The sequence below is a fragment of the Monodelphis domestica genome, chromosome 1 (genome assembly GCF_027887165.1).
Source record: "Monodelphis domestica isolate mMonDom1 chromosome 1, mMonDom1.pri, whole genome shotgun sequence".
NCBI lineage: Eukaryota > Metazoa > Chordata > Mammalia > Didelphimorphia > Didelphidae > Monodelphis > Monodelphis domestica.
This window is the reverse complement of record NC_077227.1, coordinates 129666231-129681485: the sequence shown is the minus strand read 5'-3', so window position 1 is coordinate 129681485 and position 15255 is coordinate 129666231.

The window sequence follows — 15255 nt, the reverse complement described above, 5'->3', positions numbered from 1 at the left end:
TGTACAAACAAAACCAATGTAACTAAAATCAGAAGGGAAACAACAAATTGGGAAACAATCTTCATAAAAACCTCTGACAAAACTTCAATTACTCAAATTTACAAAGAGTTAAATCAATTGTAAAAAAAATCAAGCCATTCTCCAATTGATAAATGGGCAAGGACATGAACAGGCAGTTCTCAGCCAAAGAAATCAAAACTATTAATAAGCACATGAAAAAGTGCTCTATATCTCTTATAATCAGAGAGATGCAAATCAACACAACTCTGAGGTATCACCTCACACTTAGCAGATTGGCTAACATGACAGCTATGGAAAATAATGAATGCTGGAGGGGATGTGGCAAAGGAGGGACACTAATTCATTGCTGGTAGAGTTGTGAATTGATCCAACCATTCTGGAGGACAATTTGGAATTATGCCCAAAGGGTGATAAAAGACTGTCTGCCCTTTGATCCAGCCATAGCACTGCTGGGTTTGTACCCCAAAGAGACAATAAGCAAAAAGACTTGTACAAGAATATTCATAGCTGCACTATTTGTGATGGCCAAAAATTGGAAAATGAGGGGATGCCCTTCAATTGGAGAATGGCTGAACAAATTGTGGTATATGTTGGTGATGGAATACTATTGTGCTAAAAGGAATAATAAAATTGAGGAATTCCATGGAGACTGGAACAACCTCCAGGAAGTGATGCAGAGCGAAAGGAGCAGAACCAGGAAAACATTGTACACAGAGACTGACACACTGTGGTACAATCGAAGGTGATGGACTTCTCCATTGGTGTCAATGCAGTGTCTCTGAACAATCTGCAGGGATCTAAAATACACTATCCACAAGCAGAGGATAAACTGTGGGAGGAAAAGCATGGATGAAAAGCAACTGCTTGACTGCAGGGGTGGAGGGGATATGACTGAGGAGAGACTCTAAATGAACACTCTAATGCAGATACCAACAACATGGAAATGGGTTCAAATCAAGAACACATGTTATACCCAGTGGAATCACATGTCAGCTATGGGAGAGGTGGTGGGAAGGGGGGGGAGGAAAAGAAAATGATCTTTGTTTCCAATGAATAGTGTTTGGAAATGACCAAATAAAACAATGGTTAAAAATGTCTAATTAAAACTAAAATGAATTAATTAGTTTAACTAGTTGAACTTTAGCTAATTGACTTATTAACTATTTAACTCATTAATTTCCCATGTTTGCCAGGTTCATAAACCAATGATTAAATTTATATTTTAATGATCCATGCTAGAGATTCTAAGGGTGAATTGAAAAGAGTCTGTGTCCCCAAGGAAGATTAAATACAGTAGGTGAAACCAATTCAATGAGCCAAGTCCATAGTGTCAAGAAAAAGGCTACCACTCCTCACATCATCATGGCAATAGACCCAAACTCTGATTCAGTTTCAAATATAGAAAGCCATGTTAAAACCAAGTTAAAACCATGTTAAAAATAAAGCATTGTCCCTTTTTAAAAATGTTGCAAATGTTCACTTTTTATTCATTTAATGACACAAAGAAAAGATGGACCCCACTAAGATAGTAAACAGAACATGCATACCATTCCTTCTTATTCACCTTAGCCTGTCAGGACTCTGTGGGAAATAATGGTCACTATAATTTATTTGTTTCTGATATCAGCTAATAGGCACTGAGAGCTAAAGCTGTTTTAAAGTTCATCTACTGTAACCCAAGAGTGACAAAACAAGTGACTAAAAAAATAATGAAACTAGATTATTCTTCTTTGACACATAGTTTGACGCATTTTGCCTTTTTTTGTTTCTCAAGAAAGAGAATATTTTCCATTATTTCCCCAATGTAGACTAAATTCACAAAATCTGTATTTTCCAGCACATGAAATGGAAGATGTCATTTGATTATTCTTTATATTTTTCCAAGAGGAATTATGAATAAAAAAGATGAAAACCAAGAATTAAGCTCAGTCTTGCCAACAATGAAAAAATTAAGCCTAGTAAAGGGATGTCATTCATTTACATTCTTTAGGCATGGAGATCTTGTAAACATAAGTTCCCTGTCTCATCTTCTTAAATATTCCTAGGTCCATTCTAGTACTCTTACTGCCTCTTTAAAACATAATCAGCTTTCCTTTGAATTTTGTTTATTCTCTCTATCCATGTCAAGGTATGTATATTTATATATGCTTATAATACACAGATCATTATATGTGTACATGCAAATAATAGTACATGACAAAAATAAAAATCTCTTAAGAAAAGTATCCACTCGCAAACCTTTTGTCCTTTCCAGAATTACCGCCCCCCATTCTTGCAGTGGAAAAATCCTTTCTGTCAGACTAATGAAAAAATAAAATTTCCCCTTATTAATAAAGATTTGACTCCACTAGAAAGTAAAGGTGAAAGGAGATTCAGCGTTATAGCCAGGTTAAATTTCTCTTCACATGTCAGAGAGCTCTGGGTAATGTTATATCTTACAAAAGGAGAACAGAAGGTTTGATCATTAACTGAGGTCAGAAAGAATTCCTCTAAACACAGTTGAAAACACTATTAATTGCTGCTCTTTAATTGTACTAATTTTATAACAACAAAGAAGTAACATTCTTTTTATTCTTCTCAGAAAAAATCATTAAATAGCAATATAATCTAATTAGTCCTAATATTACCCAAGGTGTCATCTCTAATAGTTGCTAGACACATATTTGTTGAATTTTAAAATATTCAGACCAGACTCAAAATGTCCTGCTAGACACTGAGAATGACAAAATGACAAATAGCACATAATCCCTGCCCTTAACAAATTTGAAGTCTACTACGGAGATGACTGATATGTATTCCTAACTATGGTTCAAGTCAACATGAGATTAGCATGTAGGGGAAAATCAAACAAAGAGAAATTTTAGATTCACTTCTAGTCACAACTGTGAACGATAGAAGGTTTCATGGATACCAGAACTAAATCCAGAAAGAAGGAAAGGGTTTCATTAGGTAATAACACTGAGAGAACTAACAAGTGAAGGATTAAGTATTTTTGAGTAAGAGGTAATCTGTGTATTAAATGTCAGTGATCACTGTTGAGGGTAGAATGTAAAGGGGAGAAAACTGACAAAGACAGGATATTTAATAATTCACCTAGTAAGAGATAATGACTGTCTGAAACAGTCTGGTTGAAGAAGATAAAGAAAAGAAGAGAACATACAGAAATCATTGTTGTTTTAAATTTCTAGAATTTGGCAGTTGATGGAATCCTGTCTTATCCTTTAATATTTAAAGATTATTTCAGTCTTTTGAGTATGGGAAATAGGGAGAACAGGGTTATCAGTAACACAAAGAAATGATTTAGCATGAGGGGTAGCTTTTCAGGGAGAAGAGATGAATTTAGTTTTAGATATTATGTATGATGACAGAGAAATTAATTAGATGAAATTTTTGCTCTTCCCCAATGTTGTGATTATATAATTTTATGGTAGGAAATCAGATTTAATAAAAAAAAACAGAAATAGTTAATGATTGTTAAAGTAAAATATATTCTTATCAACTATCTTTGTTTCCAATTTTCTGAACTGAAATATGTATAAAGATTTACATAAGAGTATAATTTTTAGAATTACATAGGGTTGTAATCTTGATTCTTCGGACACTAAGTTGTTATCTAATTGTGGTTAAATTATTTCATTTCTTCAAAACTCAAATATAATAGAACAGGTTAAAAATAAGATAAAGTTAGATAATGAAGGATAATTCGAATAAACATCTCACATAAAAGAGACATGGAAGAAAGAAATGTTACAATAAAAGGAAGGAGAGGATAAAGGGTTGATAATCCTAGTACTTTATTCTCACTGTTTCTGGGTAAAAGAAGGAATAATTTATACATAGAAGGTTAATTTTTTTTCTTTACTTATAAGGAGGTAAGTGAGCAAGAATGAAAAGAATTATAAGGAAATCTAAGAGGGGCATATAGATTAAGAAAAAGAAGAGTAAAGGGATAAGATCAGGGAGAAGATGATAGTGGCCATTTATATTAGCAAATAAAAAGGTAAATGAGGGATAAGGGCAAGGACTTATAGAAGGGTAAATAGGTCAACAATTAGGAGGGTAAGGAGAGCAGAAAGGAGATGGAACCTTTAAAGGACAAGGGAGGAAAATAAAGGTGGGATTGAAGGAGGAATGGGGATTAGGGATATAATAGTTATAGGAAAATTATATTTTTTAGAAGGAATAAGATAAAAAGAAAGATGAAGGAAAAACAGTGAATAAAAATAGAAAGTAGGGGGGAAAACAACTGATAATTATAACTTTGAATGTGAATGGGATGACTTCAGCCATAAAGTGGAAACATATTGTAATGGACTAAAAACCAAAACCAACTAGAAACACATTTTAAAATGAAAAAGATGCATAGAATAAAAATAAAGGGATAGAATAAAATATATCAAACTACAACTGACAAAAAACAAAGTGGGGGTAACAATGATAAACTCAAACAAGGCTAAAGCTGAAATAGATCTAATTAAAAGATAAACAAGGACACTACATTATGTTAAAAGGTTTCACAGAAAATGAAACCTTTTCAATACTAAACATACATGAACCAAATGTTATATCATCCACATTTTTAAAGGAAATGCTAAAAAAATAAAGGTAGAAATAAATAATAAAAATAAAATAGTCAAGTATTTAAATCTATTCCTCTCAGACCTCAATAAACCTAACAACAACAAAAAAGCAATAAGAATGAAGTTAAGGAGGTACATAAAATCTTAGATTACTTAGGTATGATAGATATCTGGAGAAAAGTGAATGGATATAGGAAGAAAAATACTTTTTCTAAGTAGCTTGTGGTCTTTTACAAAAATTGACCATATATGAAGGTACAAAAATTCTATAATTTCATGCAGAAAAGCAAAAATATTAAATGTATCCTTTTAGATCATAATTCAAAAAAATTCTATTTTAAAGGACATTGGAATCATAGAACAAAAATTAATTGGAGACTAAACAATATAATCTTACAGAATAAGTGGATTAAAGAATGTCATAGAAAAAGTAAACACTTTATTAAAAATAATGAGAAAATATATGAAAGTTTATGGAATATAGCAAACTTTAATGAAAGGAAAATTTATGTCTTTCAGGGCTTACATAAATGAAATAGAGAAAAATGAATTGGGTATACAAATTTTAAAAATTAGAAAAAGAAAATATTATAAGTCCCAAATTGAATACTAAATAAAAATTTCTAAAAATTAAAGAACAAATTAACAAAATTAAATGTAAGAAAACCATTCAATTAATACCTGACATTAAAAGTTGGTTTTATGAATAAAAACCCAAAAATAGAAAATATTGGGTCAATATGTTTAAAAAAAATAAAAATAAAACCAAATCCTGAGCAACAAAACATGAAAAGGGGTAAATTTTCCATTAATGAAGAGTAAATAAAAAATGAATTATTAGTAGTTATTTTGCCCAATTATATGCCACAAACAATAATTTAAGTGAAATTGATGAATACTTACAAAAATATGAATTCCCTAGACTAAAAAAGGAGGAAATGGAATTTTTTAAATGAATCTATTTAGGGGAAAATAAATTGAAGAGGTGATAAAAAAAATTTCCTAAGAAAAAGCTTCAGGACCAAATGAATTAACAAATAATTTTACCCGATATTTAAGACCATCTAGTTCCAATATTAATGAATTATTTGGAACAATTGGTACAGAAGGAATGCTATGAAACTCCTTTTTTATAAACAAATATAATAAAAATAAAAATTTTAGCTGATGCTAAAACAATAAAAGCAAAAAGAAAGAAAAGTATATGTCAATTTCCTTAATAACTTAATGTAAAAATTCTAACTAAAAGAATAAGGGAGACTACAAAAACATATGACAAAGATTATACATTATGACCAAACAGGATTGATATTCAGGTATTCAAGGACAGATTAATATACGTGAAACTATGAGCAAAATTGATTGGAACAAAAAAGCTGTAAAAATCTTATGATTATATCAAAAGATGCAGAAAAAAGTTTTTGACAAATGCAACACACATTTCTTTTAGAAACACTTTAAAGCATAGATATAAATGGATTTTCCTTAGATTAATAATAAATATATATTTAGAAGCATCAGTAAACAACTAAAATGGTGATAAGTTAGAAACCTTTCCTTTAAGATCATGATCATGATCAAGGATGCCCCTTTATCACCAATATTATTTAATATTCTACTAGAAATGCTAGCAATAGCAATGAGAAGAAAAATAATCAAAAGTATCAGAATGGGCAAATAAGTCATAAAACTATCTCTTTTCACAGATTATATATACATGTATATATATATATATATATGTACATATATATATATATATAATTACATATATAATTGTTGGTTGAATCTCTAGTTTTGAATAGATAGATATGTTCTTAGAGATTCAACCAAAATTAATTGAAATTCTCAATTACAATCAATTTTAGCAAAGTACCAGGATATAAAATAAACCCCCATATATCATCAGCACTCTATATATCACTAAACATGTCCTACAAGAAGAGATCATTCATCTAAACCAACTAATTAGAATAAAATATTTTCCAAAACAAATGCAGAAATTATTTGAACTTAATTTCATGAACTGCTTCCAGTTCTAGTTCTCTTTACTGCCTGGAACACTCTCTCCTCTTTTCCTAGTGATACATATTCCTTCAGTGTTCCTTTGTTTTGATGTGATTTATTATTATTATCATCAGCATTATTGTCTGGTGGGGTTGGGGCACAGCATCACTTCGTCTGCCATCTTAGGTACCAGAATTCTGCCCTCTTGGAGATTTTGAAAAATATGGGCACTAATATATTGTTGGTGGAAATGTGAACTGATACAACCATTTTGGAGAGCAATCTGCAATTATATCAAATAGATATAAAATTCTACATACCTTTTTCCCACTATTAGGCTTACTTCCTAAGACAATCAAAGAAAACGAAAAAACATGTCCTAAAATACTCATAGCAGCTCTTTTTTTGTGGTGGCAAAGAATTGGAAACTAAAGGGACAGCCATTTGGTTGGGGAATGGCTGAACAAGTTGTGGCATATCATTGAAATGGAATGCTCTTGTGTCATAAGAAATGAAAAACAAGATGATCACAAAAAAACCCTTGAAAAATTTATGTGATGAAAATTGAATAGTCATTTCTGAGTCATTGAGGTAGATTATCATATTGAAAAGGAGGACTAATGCATTTAATTAGGAAACAAGAACTAATACTTTGAAGAAAGAAAATTTGGGCTAAAGAACACTGAAAATCAGAGCAGCTAAGTGGCTTAATGGATTGGAGTGACAAACCTTCCTGACAAAGTCAGGAGAAAAGACTTTTCTTCCTGAGTTGAAATCTGGACTCAAATCCAGACTAGCTCTGTGACCCTGGGCAGGTTATTTAACCCTGCTTGCCTCAGTTTCCTCACATATAAAGTAATCTAGAGAAGGAAATGGCAAACTACTTCAGTACTCTGCCAAGAATACCTCAAATGGAGTCACAGAGATTTGGACTTATTTGAAAAACAATTGAACAAACTGAATCACCAGAAAAAAGATCTAAGCCTGGGTTTAATACTAAGAAAGAGCTAGAAAGTGGGAATCATTTTTACTCTCTTCATGCTAAAATAACAGAATAGCATCCCTATGTTACTTAAGTGTTGAAAACAAAGTAAGATTAATCTGAGGAAAGTCTTCAGGAAAATCTTCAGAACTGTAAGAATACTTAGGCAACAGAATATGCCTGAGGCGTTAGCTTAGTGATCCAAACATTAGGTATAAAAAGTGTGATCTTTTGGAAACCACACATTCAAATCTCAAAGGGATAGATTCAACTTTTTATCCTCATGACTATACAAAAGTTGATCTCTTCAGTTAGTAGTGTAAAGTTTCTCTCTTTGACCACATTATTGAAAGTCAAGATTTTAGCTGCCCAGAATGGCTATTAACAATTCCATTCTTAGTCTGGTTTCCTTCAAAAGGAAAACTTTAAAAATCAGCCTGTATATCTGTCTGAATTTCCTTCACTTTTCTACAGGTTTTCAGAATAATTACAAATATATTTGCAACAGAATGGAAGTTTTGAGCCTAGTAATTAGATCGCAAGTTGAGATCATATGAAATTCAATACCTCCTTTCAGATATTTTCTGTATAGAAAGAGGGACAAACAGATATCAAGAAATTTATTGCAAAGTACCATTTTAAGAGATCAGACTCAGGAAATTTCCTACTAAAGTCTGGAGAAACATCAAAGATAGAAACAAAGGAAGTATGATTATATTAATAGAATTTCCACTCCTTTTAGGCTATTTATAAGAAGCTATATTTTATGTTGTTCTGTTTTCAAAATGGTCCACTGGAGACCATTTTTTGTTTTAGTCCACTCCACAAAGAAACATCTTGTTCCATTCACTGAGAGCATGACTTCTCAGGATTTTATCAACATAATTTTTAACAATATAAGTGAGCAGTGCTTGGTTTAATATAATAAAGCAGGAAGACCTGACAATAGGTACAGTGAGACAGACAGCCTCAGAACCACTAAGAGCTGGTTGGTTGGTTTGTAACTCTCCTATAACCAACGGTGATTAAACATATGCAAAATGTTGCATACTTTATTATTCTCAGTCATTATTTTGGATGGTTTGCCTAATTTCCTTCTCATACAGGTACTATTGAGTAATAATTATGTTATAAAAAAGCAAGATGTGAATTATAGATAGAAATAATTTGAAATGTAATTATATAAAATTCATATCTTTATATATGTATATATTTCACATGCATTTATCTATCTCCATCTCCATATCTATCTATAAACTATGTCTATCTATCTATATGTGTGTAACTATATGTAAATATATGCATATGTTTATATTTTAGGGAATGATGCTACGTTAATCAACAATTTGATAAATGCAATAATATAAAAGCACAAGGTAATCTCAAACAAACAAGGAAAATGTGGCAAGAAAATTTCTAAAAAAGACATCACAAAACATATATATGTGTATATATGTATATATATGTATATATATATATATATATATATATATATAAAAGTGTAATATAGATTATTTTAAGAAGTTGTGAGAGGGAAATTCTGGGTTAAGATGACCCCAGAGCAGATGCAAGGCTCTTCCTCTGCTCTCCACCAAACAATTTACAGTGCCTCAAAAGGAAAAAAAATCCAAAAAATAGAACAAAGGGGCTCCACTCTAGGGCATAGTCTCAAAATGTAAAAAAATAAAATTAATCTCAAATAATAAAAATATTATATTTGAAGAGATTTATTAATGGTCATTAGAAGTAAAGGAATAAGAATGTAAGAAATGAAAAACCACATGCCAATGGCTAATCATCCTGTTCAAAACCCCCACACTTACCACTACCCTGCTTGCAACAGGAAGTCAGAAAGGACAGGACCAGCCATGCCACTGCTTAGTATCCTGCCTACAGGAATTACGTGGACAGGAATTCAGTGGGTTCGCGGGAAATGTAGTTTTTTTAGCGTAACATATTTCCAATTATACATACCACCCCCCACCCAGATCCAGTGGAAGACTGGTCTCTCCAATGAATCTTGTAAACATAACCAAGTTTTAAATTACAATAATTTGGGGATAAAAGGGAAAAGAAGAAAACCAATGATTGATGGACTCATTGACAAAAAGCTAATTAGGGGGCAGTCCCCTTTGGCATAAGATTGAGCACATACATACAAAAAATTTCATTCAACTCCACACAGTTCCAAATACCACATCCCAAAGTTTACTCTGGATCTTCTGGTGCAGTGTATGGTCTGTGCAGGCATCTTCATAGAGCCTTCTCCAAACAGTTCACTTTCTGGATTCAGAGAGGCAGAATGTTTCTTATCCTAAAATTACTCTCAAAAGAATTTAAACTTTGTATTTTAGAATAGTAATACATTCCCCCCTGAAGAGGATGTTGAAAAACATAGGGATCACTCAGGGACACATGGCTGAGTTATGAGGTATATGAATCAATTAGCAAGAGAAATTAAAAAAATCAAAACATCCCAATAAAAGAGAAAAAAATAACTTCTGGATTAAGTATAAAATATCAAAATATTATTTGTAAATATTCTAAGTAAAGGAAAAATAAACCTATTGAAGGTTATTTAATCAGGGTCCAATTAAAGTGATTTAAACAATTATATACTTATCCAAATAGTAGCCAGGACTACAGAACGTTTGTTATACTATGAAAGCCAGAAAAGGGACTAGATTATGGGAGCCAGATAGGAGTCAATTTGAGATACTTGATAGAATGTGAGACAAGGAGCACCTGCCTTTGACATAGGTCAACATAGGCACAACCTCAAATCCCAAACAAGTTCAAGTCCTCTTGTCTTGGCTCAAAATTATATTAAACCCACCGTGATCTTTCTTTTTGACTTTGTACTCAGTAAGTACTATGCAGTGTAGCTTTGTGCTTCTTTGGCACAATGTAATGGCTCTTTTTTTATTCCCTTCTCCTGGAATCAGATAAAATCATTAAGCAAAGTTCCATGATTTTTAAACAATTAATGGCATCATTTTTTTTTTATACTCTAAGGAAGAGGTCCCCAAACTTTTTACACGGGGGACAGTTCACTGTCCTTCAGACCATTGGAGGGCCTTACCATAAAAATAAATAAATAAATAAATAAAAAACAACTATGAACAAATTCCTATGCCCACTGCTGTGCATATCTTACTTTAAAGTAAACAAAAAAAATGGAAGAAATACAACATTGAAAATAAAGAACAAGTAAATTTAAATCAACACACTGACCAGTATTTCAATGGGAACAGTGGACCTGTATTTGGCTAATGAGATGGTCAATGTCTGGTTCCATATTTGTCACTTCTAGCCTTAACAAGTGATGGAAGTGTGCATCAGTTAGGCTAGATCTGTTTGGAGATTTCAGATGTTTCATTCTGGAAAAAGTCCATTCACAGACATAAGTGCTGCCAGAGATGGTTGCCATTCTGAGTGCATTGTTCCTGAGATTAGGATATGTCTCAGAGGGGAGAGATGCATAGAAATTATTCTAGCTGCTTGACTTGAATGAGTATTTCAGAGAGTCACAATTCTTCAGTTCAGGCAGTTCAATTTGGTAAACTGTATCCACATATGTAATGTCAAAAGAAAATGGGTTATGGAAAAACTGTATGTCCTATTCATGGAGATGAAGCTCTTTAAATCTGAATTGGTACTCCTTTTGCAACTTTTCCAGTGAATCCACACATGTTTCTTTTGGGAATGCAATCAAGGTTTTTTTCCACTAACAGATTTTGAGTTAAGGGGAGATGGCAGAAATTTTCCTCCTTCACTTGTTTGATAAGGAGGCATAATTTTGTTTCAAATGCTTTCACATGTGATTTCATATAACATATTAGCTTCCCTTTTCCTAGAAGTTTCACATAAAAACTGTTGAGTAGCTCTGTTACATCTGTCAGAAAGGCAAGGTGCCATTTCCATTCTGCATCATTGAGCTCTGGTCTTCTTTGTTTTTTGAAAGCATAAAAGCTGTAATCTGTGGAAGTAAGTCATAGAAATGTCTCAGAACTCTCCCTTGACTCAGCCAACAAACTTCTGTGTGGTAAAAAGTGTCTTCATAGACAACATTTATCTCAGACAGAAATTCCTGAAATTGTCTGTGGTTTAGTGCATTAGTTCTAATGAAGTTACCACAAGATACCACAATTTTCTTAACAGAGTCCCACTTCAGTGATTTACTACATAGCAGTGCTTGTTGGTGGATGAGGCAGTGTATGACTATTGAATGAGAATGGTTACATTTGTCCATCTCTTGGATAATGTTAGACCCCACCATGCTAGGAGCACCATAAGTTATCACACTGGCAAGTTTAGCCCAGACCAGCTCCAAATCCTTCACTGTTTGGGAAAACTTTTCATAGATATCCTCTCTTGTAGTTGTTCATTTGATGCTTTGCAGTTCAGCAAGCTCTTCTGTGACTTCAAAATTGTCATTTGTCCCACGAATAAAAATTAGAAATTGTGCATAATCACAAACATCATTGCTCTTGTCAAGTACCAAGGAAAAATAGGAAAGTTTTCTTGGGGAGTTTTGCAAATGCTGATGCAAATTGTCTCCCATTTCTTCAATCCTTCACGTAATTGTAGATCCTGAAAAACTAACTGTACTAAATAAGTCTGCCTTTTCTGGACACATCTCTTTGGCAACAGAAAGAAGGCACTCTTTAACAAATTCTCCCTCCATGAATGGTCTGCCAGTGCACATTATTAGCTTGGCAACTTGAAAACTTGCTCACAGTGATGAAATATTTAGCTGCTTCTGCTTCAGTAAAGTATCTTGCTGAATTGCTGATGTATTTTTCAGTTTTAATATTTTATCTTTTCTCACATATCCAACAAAACAATCATATTCATATTTATATTGAGTTTGATAGTGTTGATGCAAATTGTATTCTTTGAACACAAACACTATATTCTGGCATATCAAAAACACAGCTCTTTCCTGGTACTGCATGAAAAAGTAATCATAAGTCCACTGTTCTTTGAATATCCCACACTTGTGAATTTCAGACTTATTCCACCCTGCTTAGTCTTTAGAATTTTAGCAAGCAGGAATGTATACACCCTCCCACTTAAGGATTAAGTGTAGGAGAAGATGGTCTGTGACCTTGTGCTAGCAAATGAAAAATCAAAAACAACTGACTAACCCCCTGGGCTGTCCTAAGGCAAGTTTAAGCCACATTGGTACATATGAGACACAGGAAGTGATGTAAAGACCTGCCTTTATATTTTGCATCACTTCCTGTGAGAGGGACTTTGGTGGCTTTTTGCTGTGGTTCTTGGTGAGGTTACCTAGGAAAAATAGAGGCTTTGCTCAAATTGAGAAAAAGTTACCCTGAAGGGGAAGGAGAGAAGGATTGTGACGCTTCCCAAAGTAACAAAAACTCAGGTCAGCCTCAGGCAAAAGGCTTTGTTTTCTGTCCCCTTTGGCCTAGAAGAGTTGATCAGATTAAAACATTTTTAAAATAGACTAGGCCCTCACCTTTTGTTTTCGCACCTTGACTTTAACCCCTAGCCAGTATTATGTATATATTTTTTTTAAAAATATATAAAGATGAATGCTATGTTCTATGAAATTTTCATGGCATTCAAAAAAATAGGGGCATTAAAGATTTCAGAATGCCTCCTATTCCTTATGTTCTTAGGTCCTTTTACTTTTCTATTCCTGTTTTCTATTCCTGAATATTGTGACAAGAAATGCTGTCCGGCAAAAATTTGGAGCTAAAATGCAGGCAGACATACAAAACCAATTGGATAATATTAAATACTTCTTACAGGGTCAAATGGCAAATATTGACCCAACCCCAAACATGACTGACTTTTACAAGCCTGTTTCTAAACCTCTAAATGAGGAAAATCCTTCCCACAAAATGGAAATAGAAGACACCTCTCCTATAGCTCAGCTGCAGGACTGCTTCTCTTGTAGTCTGCAACTCTTGGCTGAAGTTACTTCCCAAGACCCTTCTCCTGAAATCCCAGTTTATCCTGAAATCCCATTTTCTCTTGTTCCTTCTCCCACCCCAAAACCACTTCCAGCCCCAAGGAAATCTTATCCTTCTAACAAAACTGTTTCTAGTCAAATTGACTCATGCTTACCAAATTCAAGTAGAGGCCTTTTTCCCTGTAAGAGAAGTATCTGAAATAGAATGCAATGTGGATGGGGTGACTCTAAGGTGACATATACCATTTACTCCCCAATATATAAATGAATTCACATGAAATATTCCCACATATGAACAAGTTCCCTATATGGTAACAAAAAATATGGCAGACATACTTTTTCAGTACAATCCATCTTACAAAGATGATGAAAACATACTCCAGGCTTTCTTATGGAACATGAGAAAAATAAAATAATTTCACATGTCAATAAAGTCCTGGGGCACGATGCTGCACACTGGCCATCTCAATATCCCAAACGAGACTATATCAACTCTGAAAATTATTTACAATTATATCGTTGTAGGTAGGCCATTCTAATTGCTATGATAGAGTGCTCTGAAAGCACAGATAAATGGATGGAATTGGAAAAACTTAAGCAAAATGATGATGAGACACACTCGTGGATAGACTAATTGAGTGTGGGGGTTGATTCCTAGATTTTGACCTTTCTAAAGAAAATTTCATAAGACAAATTAGAAGATACTTTGTCAATAGCTTTTGCAAAGTGATCAGGGATTATTTCAGAACTCATTGCCCAATGTGGACTGAAATGGATCTTGATAATTTGATAAAAAACTGCTGTATATGTTTCAAAAGGAAACAAAGAAAAAGAGGAAGGTACTAATGATTTCATGGAGACAATTAGGAAAGAACTGAAATATTTAAGAGATGAGATTGATAAACTGGAAAAAGGGTATGATACTCAACCAATGGCACTTGCCTTTCTCCAAGAATCTATCAATCCATTACCTGCCAATTCTGTGAGTAGGGCCACAGAATGATGAAGTGTAGAAATCTATTTAAGACAATCAGAAATAATATGGAGTTTAATAATAACTATGGAAATAATAATTATAGAAATAACTATAATAATGATAATAGAAATCACAGCTTTAGGAATGAAAATTCTAGGAATAGAAATTGGGAAAATGATAATTCATACCAAATGACCCAACAATAGTATATCTTAAGTGGAACTCATTCAAAAAATACTTGGGGTGCTAATGCCTCTCAGGGGGGTGCCCAAGGAACTTCCCAAATATTATGAAGGTTTATGGGGGGCCTGGGGCACAGGAAAAAGATGATAAAACCTTTGATTTTCTAGACCCTGATGTCTTACTACCCATTGTCCCTATCTACTGACCCCCCATACTGATGAGCCCCATGTTACCTTAAAGGTGGGTAACTTCTATTATGATTGTCTTTTGGATACTGGAGCTTCCAGGTCTGTATTAAATAGTACACCTGATTTATATTGCAATTCCATTAGCTCAGATAATGTAATGGGGGTGTCAGGGATACTCCAAAGAGTTAAAAGTCTTTCCCCTAGGATAGTGTCTGTAGGACCCCTAGAAGTACAACATTCCTTCCTTTTGATGCCTGACTCCCCTTTAAATTTGCTGGGGAGGGACCTTCTATGCAAACTGAAAGCCATAATAACTTGCTCTCCAGATGGTTCTTTATCATTGGAAATATCTGAGGAATCTTCAAATTTACTCTCTG